Source organism: Pituophis catenifer, unplaced genomic scaffold (assembly GCF_029215685.1).
Source record: "Pituophis catenifer annectens isolate HBS135680 unplaced genomic scaffold, rPitCat1.0.hap2 SCAF_3, whole genome shotgun sequence".
Classification (NCBI taxonomy): Eukaryota; Metazoa; Chordata; class Lepidosauria; order Squamata; family Colubridae; genus Pituophis; species Pituophis catenifer.
Genome location: NW_027256883.1, coordinates 139854351 through 139879664, shown reverse-complemented (window position 1 = coordinate 139879664; position 25314 = coordinate 139854351).

The following is a 25314-nucleotide window of genomic DNA, read 5'->3' as shown; positions in this document are numbered from 1 at the left end:
CTTGATCCCCAGTTCATTAGGTGGTTCCTTCTGGAAAATATTGGAAACAAAAGTGTCCTATTTCCAAAGGAGATTTCCTGTAAAAAAAATAAAATAAAATCAATTTTAATCAGATATACAATGCATGGAAGTTATGTAGAAGTGACACCCACACTCGCACACTCAAAAACATGCTGGAATGCTCAAAAACATATTCAAACTATTGTGTGCATGTATGTGCTGTGTTTTATACCTTCACTGAGCTAGATGGGTAGAAAATCAGAACACAAGCTTCCCTTGCAAGATGTAATGCTGCCTAGCAGGATTTCCTTCCTCGAACACCTCTCCTAGCCTGCCTGTGATTAATTAAAGCAAGATGGAATATGGAGCTGCACATGCTTTGTTTACAAAACAATGGCTTTGACCCTTAGTTCCCAGCTTTTGTGTTCCAGAAATTCCAAAGTTCAGCTTCCTCTAAGTGAATCACATGTAGCAAATTTGGGGAGGAACCTGCATGTTTCCAGTCCTGTGGTTTATTCAAACTTGGGGCTGGAAAACTGATCCATTGTTTGCTTTATTACTATTAGCTCTATGTGAAATCTCTGTTGACTTGCCATACTCCTGGCTCTGGAATGCTCTGTAATGTGTGTGCATGATCCATCCACCCTTAGAAAATTAGCCCAAGTAAGATGAGAAATCACCATACATCTTCATGTCATCTATTGTGGTTTTCCTTTTTATATATATATATATATATATATATATATATATATATATATATATATATATATATATATATATATTAAATTTAGCTTGAAACGCCTTACTAAAAAGCTACTGGGTAAATATTAAAATGATTTTTATTTTTAAAAAAATCAGTGCAAATGTTTTGTGCCATAAATTAAAGGACTGGTTTTTTTTTTTTAAATGTCTGTTTAAATACCAAGTGGAAAATCCTAATCAAGTCAGCATGGCTCAACCACACAAAACTGCTGTATGCATCTGTATTGTGCTCCTTGAAAGAAGACAAAGGAAGTTGCATTAACATGGTCTGGGATGTATAGGTTGCATCCTACTATTCTAATATAAAAAGGAAGTATTTGATGAGCCCCCAAAAATTATGCGGCAAAGAAAAACAGTACTTTAATGTGGTTGTTCTATTAAAAGTTAGTAAAAATTTATCTGTCTGAAGAAACAAATAATATGAAAACACCCAGATTTGACAAGTCTATTTCACAGAGTGTTAGTCTGACACAAATCAACATAAATCTGTGCTAAGGCTGTCCGTTAAAGAAAAAGTGCGATACAGATCTAACTAATAAATAAATTGAAAAAGACCGTTTTATTGTTTCATATTAAATCTTTGATAAGAGTGCTTCTGAGTATTACATACAGATACGCTGTGGTCCTCTTGGCCATGGATGAAGCTACATTTCAGAAATAAGTTTTTCAAATGTTATAAAGTGGCTGTTTTTGCATGATAGGCTTTCCAAAGCAGAGAACAAGTGGCTGGACTTTGCTGATCAAAAAAGCTAAGTAGATTAAACCTGGTTAGCAGTTAGATAGGACAGGGAATCACAGGGTTTTCTGCTAGACTTCAGTTCCTAAAAAGATATTGGAAGAAGGCAATGTCAAAACATTTTATAACTATTGTCAAAGTAAAAGTGTGGAGAGAGAAATTGTGTTCACTCAAAACAAAGTTTGACTCTTTGGCCTTCATCGATGATTTTTATGCAATATACTCTTATGAGTTTATCTTTTAATAGACTTAAAATAATTTTTTTTCAGTGTGCATAACATTGAGAGAAATTTAATTATCCATTAGCATCATCACAGACTGATTCCTTAGTGCAGACCAGTGGAGATAAGTATCATTACTATATCGTTTGTAAAACATGGACCCCTATATCCAAAGGTGCTTTTTCCAAAAGGCAACTGTATTTTCTTGGTTTTTTCTTTGAAAATATTTCACTTGAACTGAAGAAGCTTCTTGGATGAGAAGTGAAATATTCAAAGGAAAAAAAACCAAGAAAATCCATTTGCCTTTTGAAAAAGCACCTTTGGGACAACCATGACCTGGATGATTGAGATTCTCCAATAGGTATGGAGTTCTATAGACTTCAAACTTTCAGTCAGACTTCACTATAATTTCCATTTTATTTTGCTAAACATTATGAAGAAAAGAAAGATAACTGAGAATGGGGGTGTCTTTGAACCCATATGCTAGTTTTGACTACTATACACAATTTAATAGATTATGTAGCAAACGTGCAGCAGCTGTTATCTAACTCTTTTCACAAGTGTACCTAAAAACGCAATTTATTACAAGCTTTACAAAACCTTTCTTGGCTTTTTAACTCTTGATGATTCCGGCAAACGTTGACCATTAAGGCAGGAAGCAAAGCCTAGCAAATCAATGTCAATCATGTCTTCAATTTCCTCTCCTTCAGAGCTAATCAATTTCCATAAGTCTTTATACTTCTGGCAAAGTTCCCTGAAATCCTCAATGAAGTTTTTAGAGCCTCATACAAAGCCTGTTGTAATAAACAGGGCCTTTCTCAGATCAATGAGTTTTTTTTATTAGGGTGCAAAAATCCTGAAATGTGTTGTGTGATATATAGCAAGTGGCTGTCTCAGGAATACCTAAAATTCCTAAAATATCTTTATCAGGAACTGTTCTTGAGACTGTTTAAACTGAGTTTAGAAAATTATGGTTAAAAACTAAGAAGGAGGAGAAAGAGGAGGCCTTTATGCAATTTCAACCAAAAGAGAAAACATTTTAATTTTTTGAAGTCTCTTGTTCTTCCCCCAAATAAGAAAAGAAAAAAAAACAAACAAAACTGTGGGATCCTAATAGCTATAATAGACACAAATTCATACAATTTGAAAACAGATTTACCCACACAAGTACATCATTGCATTCTCATGGGCTGATTGCTTTAAAATCCATTATTTGTATTCCAATGAGCCTCAGCAACTCTCCTGTGGAACACTTTCTGATGACAAGAAGCATAGTGAACATTTCTTCCTCAATACTTCATTTGTGTTGACTTGTTCATAAAACAGGCACTCAGACTGGTCCCCCTGACCACTACAGACAGGTATAAAATATCAGAGTGAAGCAATTCTTTCTGATGTAGTCAGGCCCTGGCTTTTTGACCTGTCACAGGCCCATCCCAAAATAACACAAAATAGCAGATAGAGATGCTGTAAACCATGGGTAGAAATTGAAAAACAAGGTATGCCGCTGTTTCACTACGCTGCCCGTGCACAGCTGATTTTTCAGATGGCCCTAGAGCACGTGACAACACGTCTGCCATTATTCATTTATGTCAATTGTAACACAATCAAAAGACTCAGAAGGGTGTTCAAGACTCAAAATGTCATCTCACAACATGAAACTCCATCTAATAATACAACCCAAAATGAAAAACAGATGGCGATCCACATCTCCACTAGGTATTAAAATTGTCAAAAGTCCGGTTAGAAATGTATGTTTCTGGAAGGCCAGAAGTGCAACGTCAAAGAAATCTCTAGGGGGAGAGCATTCTAGAAGATAAGAGCCTTAGCTGAACCTGTCTTCTGACCTATGTGTCCCTTACCTCAACTCTTCATGGGATTTTAAGCAGGACCTCATTTGATGATCTCATAGAACAAGCAGAGTCATTATGGACAATAATTTAAGTTATTCTCAAGCCATCTGGATGCATCCGATTTCCTTGAGCAGCTGCCAAAATCCCAGCATCTTGGCAAGGTGGTCAAAACTCTTCTACTTCAGGGTAGTTCCCACAATATCAATGTGGGAATGTCAAGGTCAATATTCATTTACTTCCAATGTTGCTATCAAGGCACTCAATAATATACTTGTAGGTGATTCCCTGTTTCCTCTACCTCCCTCTTTTTTTTTTATTTTCTGAAACTTTTTATATTTTCGCCTTCCCAGGAGAGACTTTACAGCCATATTTTTATTTCATTCCTCTGCATTTTATTATGCTACAGGATTCCTTCTTCCTTCCCTCTGCTTGAAATTGTAATGCCTGAATGTGTTGGAACATCTACTAGAACACAATAGAATATAATCTTTCAAAAAAAAAAACACCATGGTGTACATATACTATTATATATATATATATACACATACATGAATACCATATGTATATGTATAAAGAGCTGGCAGTCTTTAATCTTCAAGGATGCACTTACAAATCAGCTTCAGCTGGAACATTGGATACATGATTCTAACGTGAGCATTGTTTTCCCTGCTACATAAGCTTTTCAGGACCTACCGATGGAAAGTGAATCACATCAGCAAATACATTGCCGAAGTTCTTCGAATGTAAACAGCTAAGATTTGGTAAATAACTGGTATAAATTTATAAATTTATAAATAAATAAATAAATAAATAAATAAATAAATAAATAAATAAATAAATAAATAAATAAATAAATAAATAGAACCTGAAATTGGTCTACTATGCAAATTTCAGTCAAGTTGCACAGGTATCCTTTGTGTTCAGTGGTGGGATTCAGCCAGTTCACACCACTTCTGGCGAATTGGTTGTTAACTTTCTGAGGAGTTTGGCAAATTGGTTGTTGGAAGAAATCATTAGGGCAGAGAACCAGTTGATAAATTACTTGAATCCCACCACTGTTTGTGTTGTTCCAACATTCAGATGTGCAAATCACCCAATATCTGGTTTGAATTATCAAAGGTCTGAGGTGATTCAGTCACTTTTGAATTTCACTAAAAAAAAAAAAAAATGTGCACATCAACCTTCCCCCCTTGCCAAATCAATTTGAAGCCATTCAATATCGACAACTTTGATTTGAAGACTCCGTTCAAAGGGGTCATTCTCTCAACTCCATTTCGAATCAAATCTTCAAAATGGAGCCCCCTTCCTCCCACCTCACTGAAGCTGGTCTATCGCCGGCACATCAGCAGGGAAAGCTACCCTTTCATGAAGCAAAAGATTTAATTAGAAAAGAGCCTAACACGTAAGATGAAATAAATTATCCAGGACATATTGTGCCCATAGAAGTGATGCCAAAAGTAACTATTTTGAAAAGCTGTCAGCTGGAGGCATTTGGTGGTTTTGCAGAACAGACACAGAAGAGAGAGGCCTCCCAGGAGTCGCCAGTTGAGGATGATGTGTAGCTTTAATTGAGATTGGATTCCAGGCTGTTCTCCCAGTTCTGCTGTTGGCAGTCACTGCTACCTGTGGGTGGATGAAATTCCAGATGTGGTAACTCAATACAATGAGCCTGCCTCTACCTCATCTTGAAATCTCGTGGGAATGCTAATGGGACCTTAAAATGCTTTGGAAAGATTAAAATAAAACTTGTCATCTCTTCTGAAGGAAATAAAGAGGGGAAATGCATTTTTTTCTCTTCATTTAAAACAATTAAAAAGCACAAAGAGACTGTCCGTTTTGCTTCTGTGACAAACTGAATTGCTTATGCAAGAAAGGCTTCTTCATTTTTAGTGATGGGTTTCCAGTTTTTGGCCCACATTGCTGTGTGATTATGGCTTATGTGCAAGGTTATACGTGCTATATACACTACTATGTGCTAGCTCACTACTCTGAAATAAACTATTTTTCTGACTTAGAATTAGAATCAGAATCAGAATAGAGCTGGAAGGGACCTTGGAGGTCTTGTAGTCCAGCCCCCAGCCAGTGGTGGTTTGTTCCTGGTTCTGTCTGGTAGTAAAAGCGGTGGGACACTCTGCCCACCCGCCCGGACATCATAATGGACGATCTGCGCAGAAGCGCTCGCTCCCATTGTGAAGTGGTAGTAAAGGTAAGTAGAACCCACCCCTGATCCCAGCATGCTAGCTGGGGGAATTCTGGGAGTTGAAACCCACAGATCTTAAAGTTACTGAGGTTAACCATAAGAAGAATGCTAATGCTCTTTGTGGAAACTAGAAAGGTTGAGAATGATAAAGATAGAAATCCACAGAAAATATACCTCCTAGTATTTAAATAAATACTGCCCATGGTTGCAAAGTATGAAATCTGCTTTTTAACAGGACAACAATTAGAAAAAATAAGATGACTAATAGGTTGTACAGGAGGAATTGACAGCGAAATTACCTTAGACATTGTACAAAGCCAATTGTCATATATCACTATGGGAGTTTATGCCTGTTCCCTGTGGTCTTGTTTTATCAACCAGATGAAATTCTCAGCATGAAGAGTGTAAACCAGTATATAGTTGGAAAGTTCCATTGCCCTTCAGGGATTGTTTACATCACAAAGAACTGCCTTGTGGGGAATCAAACCACTGGGTTCATGCAAATAGCATCAGATGTACTACCTAGGGGTGGCTTGTTATGGTTAGAAGCAGAGTTTTGTCAAGCCCTGGAAACAGTGATTTTTTTTAAAAAAAATGTTGAGATGGTACTGGTTGTCTATCTGAATTAAAATCTACAAAAAATAAAAATAGAACTTCTACCGCCAGATCATGGAAGCACAGATTTATCTGGACATAATTTTAATCTCACGTGCAGCCAATTTAAAACTAAAGCTCCTTTTCTTTGTCATCCTTTTCTTACAGGATAACAAAAATGATGACAAGTTATAGAAGGTTGGTATGCAGTTAAAATTATACTGTGAACCAGCCAAAATAATTAAGGTAAGGAGTGGAGGAAGTATTGCTGGAAAGCAGCTGATTAAGTTGCAAATCAGCTTAAAAATAAACCTAGGAGGAAGTGGAAGAGACATTATTGGAGAATAGTAATTGAACTGTGAACCAGTTAAATAAATGGAGAAAGGAATATTGGAAATTATAACTGGGAAATAGATATTTAAACTATGAATCAGCTAAACAGCTGGTCTAATAGAATTTGAGAATAAATTTGAAGTATTAAAGTAAAATATTTTGGAAGTAATAAAATATAGAAAGAAACGTTGATGTATTTCAAAATGATTTTAAGAGAGGAGGAAAATATTTTTTGTCAAGAATTGGATATCTGTTGTCATTTAAGAGAGATAAAATATAGTTTTGAGGCAATAGGTTTTAGGATTGAGGAATATATATGAAATATTAATTGTTAAAATGATAAAGATTTAGAACGGTGTTTATTGTTTAGAATTTTGGGTGTTATAGTAGAATGATAAATGTTTAGAATAAGAATTTTGTCTTTTTTTTATTATTTTTTCTTCTTAAAGATTTTAAAATTTGGAACAAAATTGATTGAGGAAATGTGAATAATTGTACTTATTTTAAGCCGGACCAAACCCCTGCTCTAAAAAGATGTATTTTATGTTTTATGCTAAAAAAATAAAAAAAAAAAATTGGAAAAAAAATGATGACAATTTTCTTTCCAGTTTCAGCCTAAAATACAGGTAATTCTTAACTTACAACAGTTTGCTTGGTGACCATTCAAAGTTACAACACTGAAAAAAGTGATTTACGATAATTTTTCACACTTACAACCATTACAGCATCCCTATTGTCATATGATTTTATATTCAATGGTTCATATTATATTTTCCCGAAAATAAGACCCGGTCTTATTTTAATTTTTTTGCCACCAAAAAAGGCACCAGGTCTGATTTTTTGGGGTGGCTGTCTTCCTCTGACTCACCTCACTTGCCTGCATTGCCCCTGACCTCCTTTTCACTGTCAGAGATCTTCAGAAAAACCTTACCGGCCTTGCTAGCTGCAGAAGAAGTGGGTTGGCAAGGCAGGTGTCGAGGTGTGTGAGGCCTGGCAGCAACTGTCTGAAGGTAGGTTGTAGGGCAGCTCCACCCCTCCATCCCCACCCTACTTTAATTTTTACCCATGCACCTCGCCCCCCCTCCCCTGTGCATCTTGGAGTGGGCAGGGTCTTAATTGGGGCTTATTTTGTGGGTAGGACTTATATCGGGTGCATGTGTAAAAAATCAACTTAGGGCTTATTTTCAGGATAAGTCTTTTTTTGGGGGAAACATGGTAGTTATGACGGTTGCAGTGTCCTGGAGTCAGGTGACCATCTTTTGTGACCTTCTGACAAGCAAAGTCAATGGGGAAGCAGGATTACTAATGTAACAACTGCACTGATTCTCCTAATAAATGTGGCAAGAAAATTTGTAAAATGGGGCAAAACTCGCTTAACAAATTTGTCACTTAGCAACATAAATTCTGGATTCAATTGTGGTTGTAAGTCAAGGACTAAGTGTAGCATGATGAGAATATTTCAGTATAAATTTATTTATTTATTTATTTATTTATTTATTTATTTATTTATTTATTTATTTATTTATTTATTTATTTATTTATTTATTTATTTATTTATTTATTTATGCCGCCCCTCTCCGGAGACTCAGGGCAGCTTACAATGCGTACAAAGCAATAAAAATAAAAATGTACTACTAAATATTCTGTCTAGGGATGGTGAACAGGATGTTTATGACTGAAATGTAATGTTTTTTATAGAGACAGTTATTTTAACAGCATTTGGTAGCCTTTAATTTTGCTAGTGAGAATAAGGGTTGCTCTGTATTGAAAGATGGTGGTGTTCGATCATGTGAATGGTCAAAGAATGAGAGAATTTCTATCACATGGTTAGGATTGGGGGCTTTCTTCAATACGGGGTTTTGAGATTGTTTTCCAGCTTGGGTTCTGTTTAAATATATTCAAACTGTTATATATATATATATATGCATGAAATGAATATATAAAATGAATACAATTAAAGGGAACATTGGGACAGGAATGGTAGACACGCTGGTGCTTCTCAACATTGGCAATTTAAAGGCATGTGGATTTCAACTCCCAGAATTCCCCAGTCAATCGGGAAGTACCATGATTTTATTTATTTATTTATTTATTTATTTATTTATTTATTTATTTATTTATTTATTTATTTATTATTTAAATTTGTATACCGCCCTTCTCCCGAAGGACTCAGGGTGGTGCACAGCCAAAATTAAAATACATACAATACAAAATTTAAAATAATTTAAAAGCAGAATTAAATCGAATTGGCTTCCCAAAACATTAAAACCCATTACCCTTAAAATAACCCATTAAAATTTTAAGCCAGCCCAGCTTGCTGAAATAGGAAGGTCTTCAAAGCTCGACGGAAGATCCGGAGGTCCGGGATTAGTCGTATTCCTGGGGGTAACTCGTTCCAGAGGGCGGGTGCCCCCACAGAGAAGGCTCTCCCCCTGGGGGTCGTCAGTCGACATTGCTTGACTGACGACACCCTAAGGAGGCCCTCTCTGTGGGACCGAGTTGGCCGGTGGGAGGTTATCGGTGGCAGAAGGTGGTCTCGCAAATAACCAGGCCCTAAGCCATGGAGCGCTTTAAAGGTGAGAACCAATACCTTGAAGCACACCTGGAAGACCACCGGAAGCCAGTGCAGCTCGCGCAGGCAAGGTGTCACATGGGAGCGCCATGTTGCCCCCATAATTACCCGCGCGGCCGCGTTCTGGACCAGCTGGAGCTTCTGAGTGCTCCTCAAGGGGAGCCCCATGTAGAGAGCATTGCAGTAGTCCAGGTGAGAGGTGACGAGGGCATGAATGACCGTGCATAGGGAGTCCCGATCCAGAAAGGGGCACAACTGGCGTATCAGGCAAACCTGATAAAAAGCCCCCCTGGCCACGGCTGTCATATGCTCTTCTAAAGACAGCCGTGCATCCAGGAGGACGCCCAAGTTGCAAGCCCTCTCCGTGGGGGCCAATGACTCGCCCCCAATAGCCAGAGATGGCACCAGCTGGCTATATGGGGACACCGGCATCCACAGCCACTCGGTCTTGGAAGGGTTGAGTCGAAGCCTGTTCCTCCCCATCCAGACCCGCACGGCCTCCAGGCACTGGGACATCACTTCAAGGGAACTTTGATGGCTGGACAATCCTGAGACTTGAAGTCCACACATCTTCAACCTGCCAACATTATGAAACACTGCTATAAATGTAGATAATAATCTAAGTGTTGGAACGTCCACGCAGATTCTACAATGTGGTTGGCTTCCTCAGCAATTAATTGTTTCACTCCTTTCTGATGATTTGGCATCAGCTGTGGAGGGTAAATGAGGAACACAAATTTAAGAAGATAAATTTAAAGCCATGTGGGCAGTGCAGAGGCAGCATGTGTATCATTGTATTGATTTTTTTTATAAGCATAAGGATAAACAATATTATCGACATTTTTCAGTTATAAATTTGTAGGCCGTTTGAGTGGGAATATTGATAGCATCTCAACACCTAAAACTCAGGAGAAATTTCATAACAGTGAGAACAGTTAATCAGCAAAATGACTTTCCTCCAGAAGTTGTGGATGCTCCATCACAGGAGGTTTTCAAAAGTAGACCAGATAACCCGAATGATATAAAGTCTCCTGTCTTGGGCAGGGGTTGGACTAGAAGACCTCCAAGGTCCCTTCCAGCCTCAGTTTTCTGATTTATGCCAGGTAATAGCCTCTGATTAGTTTTGTGAACTAAGCAATATTGGGTCTGGCTAATATTTGGATGAAGCTCCTCCTAGAGATACCAGGGGTCTGCAATCTTAAACACTTGAAGAGCCATTTGGACCTATTTCCCACAGAAAAGAAAACACAGGGAGCCACAAAATCTTTCCCGTGCCTGACTATTTCTTGAGCGGCCACAAAACTAGCATATGTAATTGAATTAAATGTTCTGTTTTCTTCTGAAACTTTTCTTTTCTTGAATTTTTCTATGGTTGGCCTACTGGGGGTTGAAAAATAGGTCAATAAATCACGTGCTGGCAGGTGTCGCACATTGGCATTTGTGATGCATATTTTGAGTGACAGGGAGCCGCAGCAGAGGAGTGAAAGAGCCACATGTGGCTCCAGAGCCACAGGTTGCTGACCTCTGGGCTAGACTATGGAAGAACGAGTAAAAGAAGGAGGATAACATAAGATTTGGGTAATGAAACATCTGCAAGAAGACAACCAAGCTCAGAGGGTACCACGAACCCCTCAACAGCAAGTCAGTTCCATACTTTTATCATGGGAAGTACAGGTATTCCTTAATTTACATCAGTTCATTTAGTGACTGTCTGAAATTACAACAGTACTGAAAAAAAGTGACTGATGACCATTTTTCAATCAGAAGAACTGTTGCAGCATCCTTCCATGGTCAGGTGATCCAAATTCACACACTTGGCAACTGACTCATATTTATGATGGTTCCAGTGTCCTGGGATCATGTGATCACCTTTTGCAACCTTCTGATCAGCAAAGTCAATGGGAAAACCAGATTCACTTCACAACTGTGTTCCTAACTGTAGTGATTCCCTTAACAATTGTGTCAAGAAAGGTCATAAAATGGGGCGAAACTCATTTAACAACTGCCTCACTTAGCAACAGAAATGTTGGGCTCAATTGTGGCTGTACGTTGAGGACTGTATACAGATGTGTCCATAATCTCATCCAGAACAGAGTTCAACTTGGAATAAACTTTGTTTATCTTGGGGAAAAAAGATAGTTGAAAAAAGTTTCAACCAGTCTTTCCAGCTGCAGGTTAAAAACAACAACAACAACCCCAAATGACCCCAATATTTTCCCTTCCATAATAAGTGGTTGATATTTTCTGGTATCCGGCCCAATTTGGCAGTTTTCAATTAATTACTTCAATTTAGGCAAGTAGAGGAACTACATGGTAGTTGACTCATGAGCTCAGAAAGCATGAAATAAGCAACCAGAGTTGAATCTTGCATTGGTCCGTGTTCAGTACTGCACTGATTCCTGTTTTCTTTTGTATCTTTGTGTATCACAGCAGGTGGTGGACTTCAGCTGATCTTGAAAAATTTAAGCAGGGATGAAGCTGGTTAGCACTTGAAGGAAGCATTACCAAGAAATAGCAGATCTGTAGGTTTTGTCTGGGAAAAGTTGTAAGTTGTAAGAACAAACTGGAATGAGGTCCAGGGCAAGCTCTAGGGTCATGTTATGCTGTCAGTAGTAACCAACGAAGGAGATATGCATCAGATAATTTCAATTTGTATCTATAGATTAATTGTGGGCGACACATGATATTGTTTTTATTCTGATTATTGTTGTGATGTACCATGACCAATAACTGACATTAATTCATTCATTAATTTATCACTCAGGGATTTTCATTACTTCTTATTTGTGCTTAATTTAACAACTGAGATCAACTGTTTTTGAATACGATCCTTCAGTTCAAACATATTAGGAAACTATCTCAAAATAGTTATGAATATAGGATCATCATTTCTATTGCTGAAAGAAAGTTAATATTTTGATTTCTTTATAACATACTCCTTAATGTCAGAGTTGTGCATCACCCAGATTTTCTCAAATGTGTGCATTGATATTGTATGCTTGTTCAGAAAGAAGTCCTTACCTTAATGTAATTATAATGAAAGCCCTCCCTTCAAAAATATAAATAGTTGCCAATTATCTTGCTAATAAACCTAAGTCTTGACAGTATTCATTGGATTTGCTCTAGCTCTCTTAATTTGAATTACAATTTAAAACACAGCATGAAGACTTAAATGTCGGTGACCCATGGCAGGACAATTTCAATTTGAACTTATTAATTAAAATAAAAACTAAAGGAATTATGTTAGACACATAACATAATTATGTTATATATATATAATTATATAACATATATAATTTGAGTTCAAATCCCCCTGCAACTAAGCTGAGCACAACCAAGCCCCCACCCAAACAGAACACACCCCCAGCCAATCAGAGCACAACCAACCCCCCATCCAATCAGAGCACAGCCAAGTCCCCACCCAATCAGCTCACACCCCCACTAGCAGTTAAAAGGAAGAGACAGCTGCGATCTCACATTGCTCCTGGAAGCACGAAGCCGAGACACCAGCCTGAAGATGACGAATGAGACTTCGTCGAAACGTTGCCAAGAAACCTTCAATTTTACGTGGGAGAAGACCCGAATAACCAAAGACCTACATACAAACACCCGCGAAAACCTGAGAAAACAAATATATATATATATATATATATATATATATATATATATATATATATATATATATATATATATATATATATGTGTGTGTGTGTGTACTGTATGTTTGTATGTGTATACACATGCATTCACACACACACTTACATAGACTGTGTTGTTTCTCCGTATCATATAATATATGTGGGTACATGCATAAATTTTGTATTTATTTATTTATTTATCTTGTCATGTTTATGTTTATGTTTATGTTTATATTAGAGGTGAAGACCCTTTGAGAGCTATATGCAACGTAATTTTATTTTAATGTATGCCGATTAGTGTACATTCAAAGTGACAATAAAGTTATTCTAAGTCAACCATATGTATGTGTGGGTGTTTATAGATATACACATGCACAAATGCATACATACAGTATATACATATACATGCACACACATAATATATAATATGTATACACACATAAGTACACACATACAATTAATATGTAGGAATATTAAGAAGATTTCAAGGTCCCTTCCAACTCTGTTATTCTATTCTAATATGTATATATAATATATGTATATATATTATACATATGTGTGTGCATGTTTGCATGTCTGTATAGAGAGAGAAGTTTTAACAATTAGTTATCAGTAGGCAATCCAAGATTCCAAATCAGCTTTAAAAATTGCTTTTGACCTAGCTTCTAGCAAACAAATACGCATTCCTATTCTGTTATAAATTTTAAGCAATGTGCTACCTGTTAATTTTAGTGGGGCATGTATTTAAACAAATGACATTCCTTGGGAGCCAAATACTCAGCTGCTGTAAATAAATCTGCACTTTAAAAAAAAATGTTTCCTCCAAAAGGCTCAAGGACACAGACCTCTCTTGGGCAAACAGATCAGAAAACTTTGTGCATGGGAGGAGATCCTTATGGTGCCCAGTGCAGCTTTTTAATTCCCTTTCAACCTGTTCCAAGAAAAACATGTAACACTAGATGCACATACATTAACATCAATAGCAAATCTTCCTGCACATCCGTTAATCGTTGGATTGCAGAGCAATGAGCTTAAGATGTATGTATGTATGTATGTATGTATGTACAGTGGTGGGATTCAATTTTTTTAACAACCGGTTCTGTGGGCGGGGCTTAGTTGGGGGTGTGGCTTGGTGGTCATGTGACCGGGTGGGCGTGGCTAGCTGCATAGGGACTACAGAGGGCTGAAAAAAGTCATTTCTGACTGGTCCTCGCACTTTTGACCGGTCCTCGCACTTATGACCATCCTCACATTTATGCCCGTTGCGGCATTCTTAACAACCGTGTCACTCATTTCACAACTGCTTCTCTTCACCATGGTGACAAGATAGGGCAAAAACGTAAAATGTGAGGACAGTCGTAAGTTCGAGGACTGGTCAAAAGTGTGAGGACCAGTCAAAAATAACTTTTTCAGCCATCTGAGTAGTCCATATGCACAAAAGGACTACCCAGAGGGCTGAAAAAAGTCATTTCTGACTGGTCCTCGCACTTTTGACTGGTCCTTGCACTTATGACTGGTCATCATTTATGCCCATTGTAGCATTCTTAACAACCATGTCACTCATTTCACAACTGCTTCTCTTCACCATGGTGACAAGATAGGGCAAAAACGTAAAATGTGAGGACAGTCATAAGTTCGAGGACTGGTCAAAAGTTTGAGGACCAGTCAAAAATAACTTTTTCAGCCCTCTGAGTAGTCCATATGCATAAAAGGACTACCCAGAGAGCTGAAAAAAGTGATTTCTGACAGGTCCTCGCACTTTTGACCCGTCTTCGCACTTATGACTGGTCATCATTTATGCCCATTGTAGCATTCTTAACAACCGTGTCACTCATTTCACAACTGCTTCTCTTCACCATGGTGACAAGATAGGGCAAAAACGTAAAATGTGAGGACAGTCGTAAGTTTGAAGGCTGGTCAAAAGTGCGAGGACCGGTCAGAAATAATTTTTTCATCCCTCTGAGTAGTCCATATGCATAAAAGGATACAGCAATAGAGAGGGATGAAGGAAGGGAAGGGAAATTAGAGTAGGAGTGAGGGTAAGAGAGGAAGGAAGAGAGGAGGAGAAGGAGAAAGGAAGAGGAAGTAGGGAGGAGAAGAAGGGGAGGAAGAGAAAGTAAGAAGGAAAGAAAAGAGAGAGGTGGTAGGTTTGAGGAGAAAGATTGCTGTACAATAAAAAAGATGAAAGGGAAGACAGCCAACCCCAAACAAATATAAAGATATTAAGATAAAGAATGAATTGTTAAACTTTAAAGAATAAAAGAGAACAAATATGAATAAATAACAATAATTAGAAACACACATACAAACATACAATGTATTTTCTTTGAACAGAATATTTGGCCGGTTCACAAATTTAAACAGTGTTTAGTCATTTCAATTAAATTTACAATTTCTATATTTCCTTTTTGCCATATTTATTCCTCCTCTATTTTTATAAAAAACCAATATTACCCTTCATCTTCATCTCTAATCTTAATTAAATTCAATTTTTCCCTTCTATTCTATATTATAACCCTTCCCATTGTCATCTATTTTTATATCCATCCTCACATTGGTTAATTATGTAATATTACAGTTGTTTAATATAAATTCAACATTTTAATATAACTCAATTAGTTATATAACTACCTTTTTTGTATATTAATCAATATGAACATGAATATTCCAATTATTTCCATGCAATCCAATTTCTTACAAATCAATTAATTATATTTACCAATAATAATAAACCAAATAATTTCCCCCATATATTCTTCCAAACCACAACTTAACCATTTCTGCCTTCAACACAATATACAATTAAACTTTTAAAAGCATGCGCAAGATGGTGGTCGTGTGATGAAGTGCTGCGGTGAGATGGAGGACTTTTCGGGGCCTTAGGGGGTACTACAGGGACCTCGACCATCAGCAAACCCTGGTTTAGTCAGATGGGTCCGGGGCGAGGGTTTTGAGACCTTCCTCGCCCCTGGATGTTCCCGGAGTCGGAAGCGGCAAGGGAGAGTGGAAATTGTGCTGCTCCGACGCTGCCGACACTGCTGAGAGAGCCGAGAGCTGAGAGCCGAGAGCAGAGGCCCTGCTGGAGGGGAGCAGAGAGTGGAGCTGAAAGCTGAGGCATGGTGGCTTATCGGGCGAGAACTGAGAGAGGAGAACTGAGAATGGAAGCGCTGCTGGAGTGGAGAAGGGTGAGAAAAGAGAGCGGAGCAGCGCAGAGAGCGGAGATATGGTGGCTTATCATCGCGGCGGCGGGCTCAGTCAGTGGAGCTCGGGGCGAGGGTTTATTAAGACCTCCCTCACCCCTGGATAAGCCCAGAGGCATTGGCAGAGAAGATGAAGGAGGAAGAATGGCTTTGGGGCAGCGAGTGGTGGCAGCCAGTTGAATTTCCACTTAACCCACTCAGAAACTGAGAGGAGTATAAACGGGTCTTGGGATTGGAGAAGAGAGACCACCCCCCTCGGAATATCCTGGTGGCTGCAGAGGACCTGGAGGCCTCCTGTGACTTTTAATGGAGGCTGGGGTCTGGAAGAACTGAGGAAAATAGGGCTGGTGGGTGACAGAGGGTTTTCCCTCGTATGGATACCAGCCCTTTTTCCTCCCCCTCCCGGGTACTGTGTCCGCCTAAATGGGCTCATTATTTGCCCTGAGTGAGTCCTCTCTCTCCCCCCCCTTTCTTCCCCTTTTCCCTTCTTCCCCCTCCTTTCTTCCTCCCCCCCTTTTTTTTCATCGGGACTTACTCAGATGTGATTTTGAGTATAAGACTATGCCAAGGATTTCCCATCTTTGCCCCTGAAGTGACTCACTGACTGACTGATAGACTGATAAACTCTTCCTCTGACCATGGGTCATCCAATTGATGCAACTGTTGAGGGGTCCTCTATTACATCATGAGTCTCGTCTGTCGGAGAAGTTTTTTTGATCTACGGCCCCTTGGGGACCCTGCTGTGAGAGGGTGGGCCAGAGGCCGTTCCCATTGGATGAGATAATCAGGACCCTCCTACTGTCGTGGGAAGACAGTAGAGATACCAATAGTACATCAATGAACAAATGGCTGTGTTACATCTTTTGTGAAGTCCCCTGTTTGAGCTCCGTGCCTCCATCGCTGTATCTTGGAGATGTACACGACTGCGGATCTTCTTGCGCTGCGAGATTCCCCCCTCTCGCAGATGTGGCCCTCATCGTTATCGAGGGCCCAATGACGGGCTTTGGGACCCAGAGAGGTGGCATGTGAAAACTAGGGGGTTGAGGGCTTTTTTATCAAACTTTTTAGTTAAATTTTTAAGGGGTCTCAGGGAGGGGGAGGGTCAAATTAGAACTCAGGTTGTGGGTTTGGGGAAAAACCCACAAGGGGGAGGGTCGGGGTCGGGTCTGGCCGTGAAGCACGGTGGGGGGGGTGGGCCCAGGATCGAGGGGGGGTTAGAGTTCATCCGGATAGTGTTTTGAATATCAATACTGTGGGTGGGAGAGATAGATATGGTGGGAGCAGGGGGCCATATTGTGTTAGGGGAGCGCGCACTCGCTGTTTACGAGCAATGGCGTGCTCCGGCCCCCAAAGCTCCACCCATCTCCCAGGTTGCATAGACCCTCAGGGCCCGGGCCTTCGGCTGATGCTTGCAATGCCAGGTCCATAGTAAATAAAGCCCTCCTCATTTGTGATCTTATTCAGGAGGGAGGGTGCGGATCTGGCAGGTGTTATGGAGACCTGGTTGGGCCAGGAGGCGGGGGTTCCCCTCATTGAAATGTGCCCTCTAGGTTTTCTTGCTTTCCATCAGCCAAGGTCACAGGGAAGGGGCGGGGGGGGGGGTAGCAGTTATCATTAAGGAAGGTCTGAAACCGAGGGAGGCCGCTGTCCCTCAGACGACCGGCTGTGAATCCCTCCTTGTGAAATGGGGCCACGGGGTTCAGATGGGTTTGCTGATCACGTACCTGTCTCCCTGCCACGTGGCAGCAGCCCTGCCAGAGCTACTCAACGTCATCGCCACGGTGGTGGTTGATATCCCCAGGCTTATGGTCATGGGGGATTTCAACCTACCGTCCGTGGGCGAGGCGTCTGAGGTGGCTCGGGAGTTCATGGCTTCCATGACAGCTATGGACCTGACCCAGTTAATTCATGACCCTACCCACACTGGGGGAAACATGCTGGATCTGGTTTTTGTCTCTGGACAGTGGTTGAGTGATCTCAAGATAGGGGATATAGTCACCGAGCCCTTGTCATGGTCTGATCACTCTATCCTTTGTCTCGACCTTCGAACTGCTACACCGTGCTGCAGGGAGGCGGAGCCGGTAAGATGGTTCCGCCCCAGGTGCCTGATGGAACCTGATAGGTTCCAGATGGAGCTTGGGCCATTCCCTGAGGCTCTGGCACACGCCTCGACTGGAGACCTAGTGGCCACCTGGGATAGGGCAGCCGCTGGAGCTCTGGACCGGGTCGTGCCTTTGTGGCCTCTGACCCGGCGCCGATCTCATTTAGCTCCTTGGTTTACTGAGGAGCTGAGGGAGTTGAAGCGCCGGAAAAGATGCCTAGAGAGTAGTTGGAGGGCCAGTCATTCTGAATCTGACCGGACACTGGTAAGATCTCATATTAGGAATTACCTAGTGGCGATAAAAGCAGCGAAATGTAGTTACTTTGCTGCTCTTATTGCGTCATCAGATAATCACCTGGCTGCCCTGTTTAGGGTGACCCGCTCCCTGCTCCACCAGGAAGTGCGGGAGAACCCCTTGGAGGGTAGAGCCGAGGATTTTGTTCAATATCTGTATGACAAAATCACTCAGATTCGGGAAGATCTGGACTCTGACTGGGAAGTCTCAGGGGGAGGGACTGGGGCAGGTCTTGAGAATGTTATCTGGGATGAGTTTGATCCTGTGACCCCTGAGGACGTGGACAGGATTCTGGGTAGACTGAACGCGACCACTTGTTTATTGGACCCGTGTCCCTCCTGGTTAGTGCTGGCTTCTCGGGAGGTGACACGAGTCTGGTTCCAGGGGATTATAAATGCTTCATTGGGTGAGGGTGTCTTTCCTGCCACCTTGAAAGAGGCGGTGGTGAGGCCTCTCCTCAAGAAGCCTTCCCTGGACCCGGCAATGTTGGTAAATTATCGTCCGGTCTCCAACCTTCATTTTGTGGTGAAGGTTGTTGAGAGTGTGGTCGCGCAACAGCTCCCCCAGCACCTGGAGGAAACGACGTATCTGGATCCATTCCAGTCGGGCTTCAGGCCCGGGTACAGCACGGAAATGGCATTGGTCGTGTTGGTTGATGATCTCTGGAGGGCTCGGGACAGGGGGTGCTCCTCTGTCCTGGTCCTGTTAGATCTCTCAGCGACTTTTGATACCATCGACCATGGTATCATGCTGCACCGGTTAGAAGAGTTAGGGGTGGGAGGCACTGTGTTGCGGTGGTTCTCCTCCTTTCTCTCTGACCGGTCGCAGTCTGTGTTGACAGGGGGACAGAGGTCGACCCCGAGGCCCCTCATATGTGGGGTGCCGCAGGGGTCGGTCCTCTCGCCTCTCCTGTTCAACATTTATGTGAAGCCGCTGGGCGAGATCATCTGTGGTTTGGGGGTGGAGTACCATCAGTACGCTGATGACACCCAGCTGTACATCTCCACCCCGGATCACCCCAACAATTCCCTTGAAGTGATGTCCCGGTGCCTGGAGGCCGTACGGATCTCGATGGGGAGGAACAGGCTCAGGCTCAACCCATCCAAGACCGAGTGGCTGTGGTTTCCGACGTCCCGATATAGTCAGTTGACACCATCACTGACTATTGGGGGCGAATCATTGGCCCCCACGGAGAGGGCTCGCAACTTGGGCGTTCTCCTGGATTCACAGCTGTCTTTAGAAGAGCACCTGACGGCCGTGACCGGGAGGATTTTTTATCAGGTTCGCCTGATTTACCAGTTGCGTCCCTTTCTGGATTGGGACTCCTTACGTAAAGTCACTCACACCCTCATCACCTCCCGCCTGGACTATTGCAATGCTCTCTACATGGGGCTCCCCTTGAGCAGCACCCGGAGGCTCCAACTGGCGCAGAGAGCGGCCGCGCGGGTGGTAATGGGAGCGTCATGGCGCTCCCATGTGACACCTCTCCTGCGTGAGCTGCACTGGCTCCCGGTGGTCTTCCGAGTGCACTTCAAGGTTTTGGTTACCACCTTTAAAGCGCTCCATGGCTTAGGACCTGGTTATTTACGGGACCGCCTACTACCACCAATAGCCTCCCACCGGCCAGTACGCTCTCATAGAGAGGGACTCCTCTGGGTGCCGTCAGCCAAACAGTGTTGGCTGGCGGCCCCTAGGGGGAGAGCCTTCTCTGTGGGGGCACCTACCATCTGGAATGAGCTCCCCCCAGAGATACGGAGGATCCCGGATCTGCGCACCTTCCGCCGTGCTGTGAAGACCTTTTTATTCCATCAAGTGGGCTTGGCCTAATCTCCTCCCTCTTTTAATATGTAAATTTTAATATGTTTTTAAATTATTGGGGTGTTTTAATCTGTCCGGGCCAAAATGATATAATTTGATTTTATCTGGTTTTTAAATTTTGTGTATTTATGTATTTTATTGCTTGGCTGTTCACCGCCCTGAGTCCTTCGGGAGTAGGGCGGTATACAAATCAAATAAACTAAACTAAACTAAACTAAACTAAACTAATAGTATCTCAATTATTACAATTCCCTGGTTAAATAGAGCTTTTTTTCTTTTGTGTTTTAAAATCTTGAACTCTCCTCTTTTGCCCTAAATTTCCCATTGTTTGCATCTACCTTTTCTGGTGAGGAAAAAGAAAAGAAATCTGCCTGCCTAATTCTCCAACATTGCAACAACAACAAAGCCAACAGCCTGCTTTACTTTCTGTTTCGTTTTTCAGCATAGCTAGGGGAAAAAAATCAGCACTCTTTGAAAGCAAGCAGCAGAGCCCTGAGCAAAACAGCTGAGAGCAAATCAGCTGAGAGTCAAGAGCCGATCTAAGCAAGGGCTAATTATCCTATGCTGAAGCTCCGCGGGCCAATAAAATTACAAAAAAACACCGAACCCTTTGTTAAATTGCTGGCTCGCCCGCCCCTCGCCCACCACTATTTATTGGCAATAAATAGTGGTGCAGAGGGGCAGGGCAAGAGGCGGGGCGAGCCAGCAATTTAACAAAGGGTTCGGCCGAACCCCCTAGAACTGGCAGAATCCCACCACAGTGTATGTATGTATGTATGTATGTATGTATGTATGTTCCCGATGCAGTGATTATTGGATCTTTTTATCTAGGGGATCTGCTGTGTTGTGGCTTACTGAACCACCGAGGAAATGTTTTGAAGGTCTAGCCTCATTTTCTAAAAGAGAATGACCATCGTCAATATACCGACTTGTTCATTTTCTGAGCAAGACAGGACAGACTGTGATGTTGTGACACAGCTGTCTCCTGCTGTTATAAGAAATCACCTTGATGCATATGCATAGGGCGGATACAAATCATGCATTTTTGCAGCAAGACAGTTTTCAGCATTGTTAGCAGAAACACAGTACATTTGTTCGCATCCAGATATTATTGTTAAAAGTGTTTCAATACCGACACTGTGACAGAAAGGAGAAATTATTGGTTTTCACCAGTGAAATCTTTGATTGAAGTCAGACAGTTACTTAGATCCCATTACATGTGGTTAGCTCAGCTAAAAATAGGCACATTCGAAGCTTGACATCAGTGTCTTAAAAGCTACTCATGGGATAGACAACAGCTTCTTTCTTTAAGCACTTAATTTTTTGCCATCAAATTAATATTTTATTATTCCTGTGGGCCCTCAACATGGTCTTTATGGTTTTCACAAAAGCATCAACAGCCACACACACACACACGCCATCTTTCTTAAGTCTGTCTCTCACACATGTATATGTATATATATGCACATGCATATACAACATACCGACAGAACATCCAGGATTTAATATCTGGCATAAGTAATTAATAGTGGGAAAAGATATAAAAGTTGCAACTGATAATTTCCATTTTAATGGAGGTTCATGAAGAAATAAATAACTAAAATAAGAGCAAGCTACATGCCAGCCAGTTATATGATTTGAGAATCACCTCCTGCAAAACAAATATTTTACAACTTTGAACCTTTGCATAGCTCACACAAGAGAGTGATTTCATATAAGAGGCAGGCTTTTAATTTGCTCTCACTGATCACAAGAGTATCAATTATTTTTTGATGGGACTTTCATCTTTTACCCGAAGAGGTATTCATTGCTTTGCAGACCTTTTCTTTTTCATCAGTCACTCAGAAATAAAAGATTTATGATTTTTTTTCCCCCCTAACCCCACTGTAACTCGTGGAAACACTTTTGGTTAAAATGTATGATTCATCTTCCAAAGCAATGGTTTGACAAATGAAACAACAACAACAACAACAAAAAAGCAACATTTCATATTTTAAAATATGGTAATGGGTCATTTAAAGAATCAGATGGAATAAATACTGTAGACAGCACCTTTGCAAATGATTTTCTTTCCAATAAAGGAATTCCGTTTGTGTAGCTAAAAGGCAGGGAGGCAAAAAAAGGAAAGAGGGGGAAGAGATTAGAGTTCATAATTCCCATGATCAAGTTGCTTCAGGACCTGTAATTCATTGTCTCTCTGAATCCCTTTTTAGATTCATTGCCAAAATCCAGGTTAAGTTCCTGATTGCCTCTATGACTATGAATATAGGAGTAGTGCAAGTTGATTTGTGGAAGGGACGATTGGAATGGGCTGGAAAAGGAGTGTGTGAGAAGGCAATGGGAGATGAGCGTATAGCACACCAATCCTGGCAGAACAGATCAGGATGCTTTTATACAATAGACAAGAAGTAGGTCAGCGTTGCTTGGCGGAAAGGAGAAGAAAGCCAGCCAGCCAGCCTTGTCGGAAAAACTTCCAATGGAGATGGATGATCTTATTGAAGAGGAAAGGAACAAGCCAAGCCTGACAGGAAAGAGTCAGACCAAACTCAACGGGGGAATAGGAGAGGCACAAGTTAGACTCAGGCTACAGAATTAGACAAAATTTGGAATCAATAGAACAAAAGAGTGAGCTGGATGGGAAGAAGAGACTTTGGCAACAAAAGGGTGTTAGGTTAAAAACAAGAACAGAAAATGAGACACTGGCTTCATTTGAAATCAGCCTGCCTGGCATGTGTTTATTAACACTCCAAGCTGTGTCTTACTGAAAAGCTATCTTCTCATAAGCGCAGCTGAACCTGTCTCAATCTGCAGGCAGCAAAAAAAATCATTCTTTCCACAAGTCATTTAATTTAAAACAAAAAACAAACAAATAAACAAAGCCCTGTCCTGTGAGTCTGTTCGTCCAAAAAGAAACTAACCATGAAAACTGCTACCATGGGAATTTCATCGGAATAAACATTCAGAAGCAAACAGACAACAAACATTTAATTTTATTTTCTACGGTGGACAAAACGCTGGGTAATGGTTTGTGCCCAAGAGGAGGAAGGAAAAAAAAATATATAAAAATAAGTTGATGACATCTATAGTTTGCAAAGAGAGCCAACATGGTGTAGTGGTTAAGGTGCTAGAATCGGTGCAGAAAACTTGACTTCAAGTTCTGCTTTAGGTACAATAACCGACTTGGCAACCTTGAATCAGCTATTCTCTCCCAGCCCTTGGAAGAAGGCAAACTAAAAAAATTGCTGCCTAAAAGATTTGTCTATATACCATGTTTCCCTGAAAATGCAACCTACCCCAAAAACAAGCCCTAGCCCAATTTTCATGCCTGCACCTAATATAAGCCCTACCCCAGAAATAAGCCATAGCTAAGCTCCACCCACTGTCTGGTTTTATGAGGTGGGGTGAGGTGTAAAAATCAAGCTAGGGCAGGGGTGGGGTGGTGGAACTGCCCTGCGTCCTGCACCCACTTAGCCACTCCTAAGACTGCTGCAGCCAGGCTTCCCACACCCTGACACCTGTCATGCCACTGTCTGATTTCTTCTGCAGCCACCTGCGGCCGCTCATAATGGCATTTGGTGCATCACGCCGTGCCACCATTCATGGCAGGATGCCATGTGGCTTGTTGTGCCAGTGCTACTACTCTCGACAGGACTCCCCATGACTCATCACGCCAGTGCCACCACTGGTGACAGGACATCACATGGCACATCATGATGTGTTGCTGCTCGTGGCAGGAGGCCATGTGACACATTGTGCCAGTGCCACCACTCTTAACAGGAGGCCATGTGGCTCACTGCGCCAGTGTGGCCACTCATGGCAGGATGCGCATGGCCCATTGCATGGTGCCACCGCTCATGCACACAATGGCCCAACATGCCACGCAGCCTCCTGCTGCGAGTGGCAGCACTGGTATGATGAGCTGGGCAGTGGTGCAACAGGTATCAGGGCATGGGAAGCCTGGCTGTGGTGGTCCTAGGGTAAGACATCTCCTGAAAAATAAGTCCTGGTGCTTTTCTTGGTGCCCAAAAGAAAATAAGAATGGGTCTTATTTTCAGGAAAACACGGTAGTCACAAGCAATCAAGGTAGTCTTAAAGACTAAAAAATGGGTGGTGAATGGATAAGCATTAAAGGTTAAGCTTTTGAAGTAGAGAGAAAATTGTACTAATATCACTTTGACTGGGATTCCCCATTTGCTATTTTTATAAATAGCATATATTTATAAAATAGCAGAAGAGAAATTTACTTTGCCATAAAAAAAATGGTCATGTCTCTAGATCTCACTTCACATTATGGTTTTACTAGCATTTCTACAACATTTGAGAAGCTAACTAAATAATAATACCACCAGGTCATAATACTGAACTGTAAAAAAAGAAATTGTGAAGAAATGGCAAAATATTGTGTAGCCTATGCCCTCTTGACTCTGTGTCAAATCCCAACCATAAATTGACTTCAGAAAGGCCATTAAAAATAGATAAAACACTCATTTTTAAACTTTATATAGAGATATAGCAGGACAAGAATCATGTTCTATATTGTTCAAAATCATTTAAACAAAACCTTACAGTGTTTTAGAGTTTGGAGAACCTTAGAGTTAGGGGAACAATAGGGAAGAGAATTATTTGGCATCCCCAAAACATTAATGCAGGTTATCAATTGAGCGATTTATCAATATTAGACATATTTAGTTTAAAATTTGTTAACCCATGACCCATGATTAAATTTTGAAGGTACAATGATCATAATTCAGAAATAAAAGCAAATAAGAAAAAGTTCAATTCTGTTCATCATACGATGAAGCCTTGATTCTACCTTTATATACCTTCACCTGAAGATCTTCTGAGAGAACGCAAATCAATAATTTAATGACATGGCTGTAGTTTTCTGTTGTAAAACTACTGTGGACCTTTTTAGATAAGAAAGCTTCATTAGATAATCCTTGCACAATTTTATTTTCAGTTGAATCATAGTTCACTACACCTTCCCATGA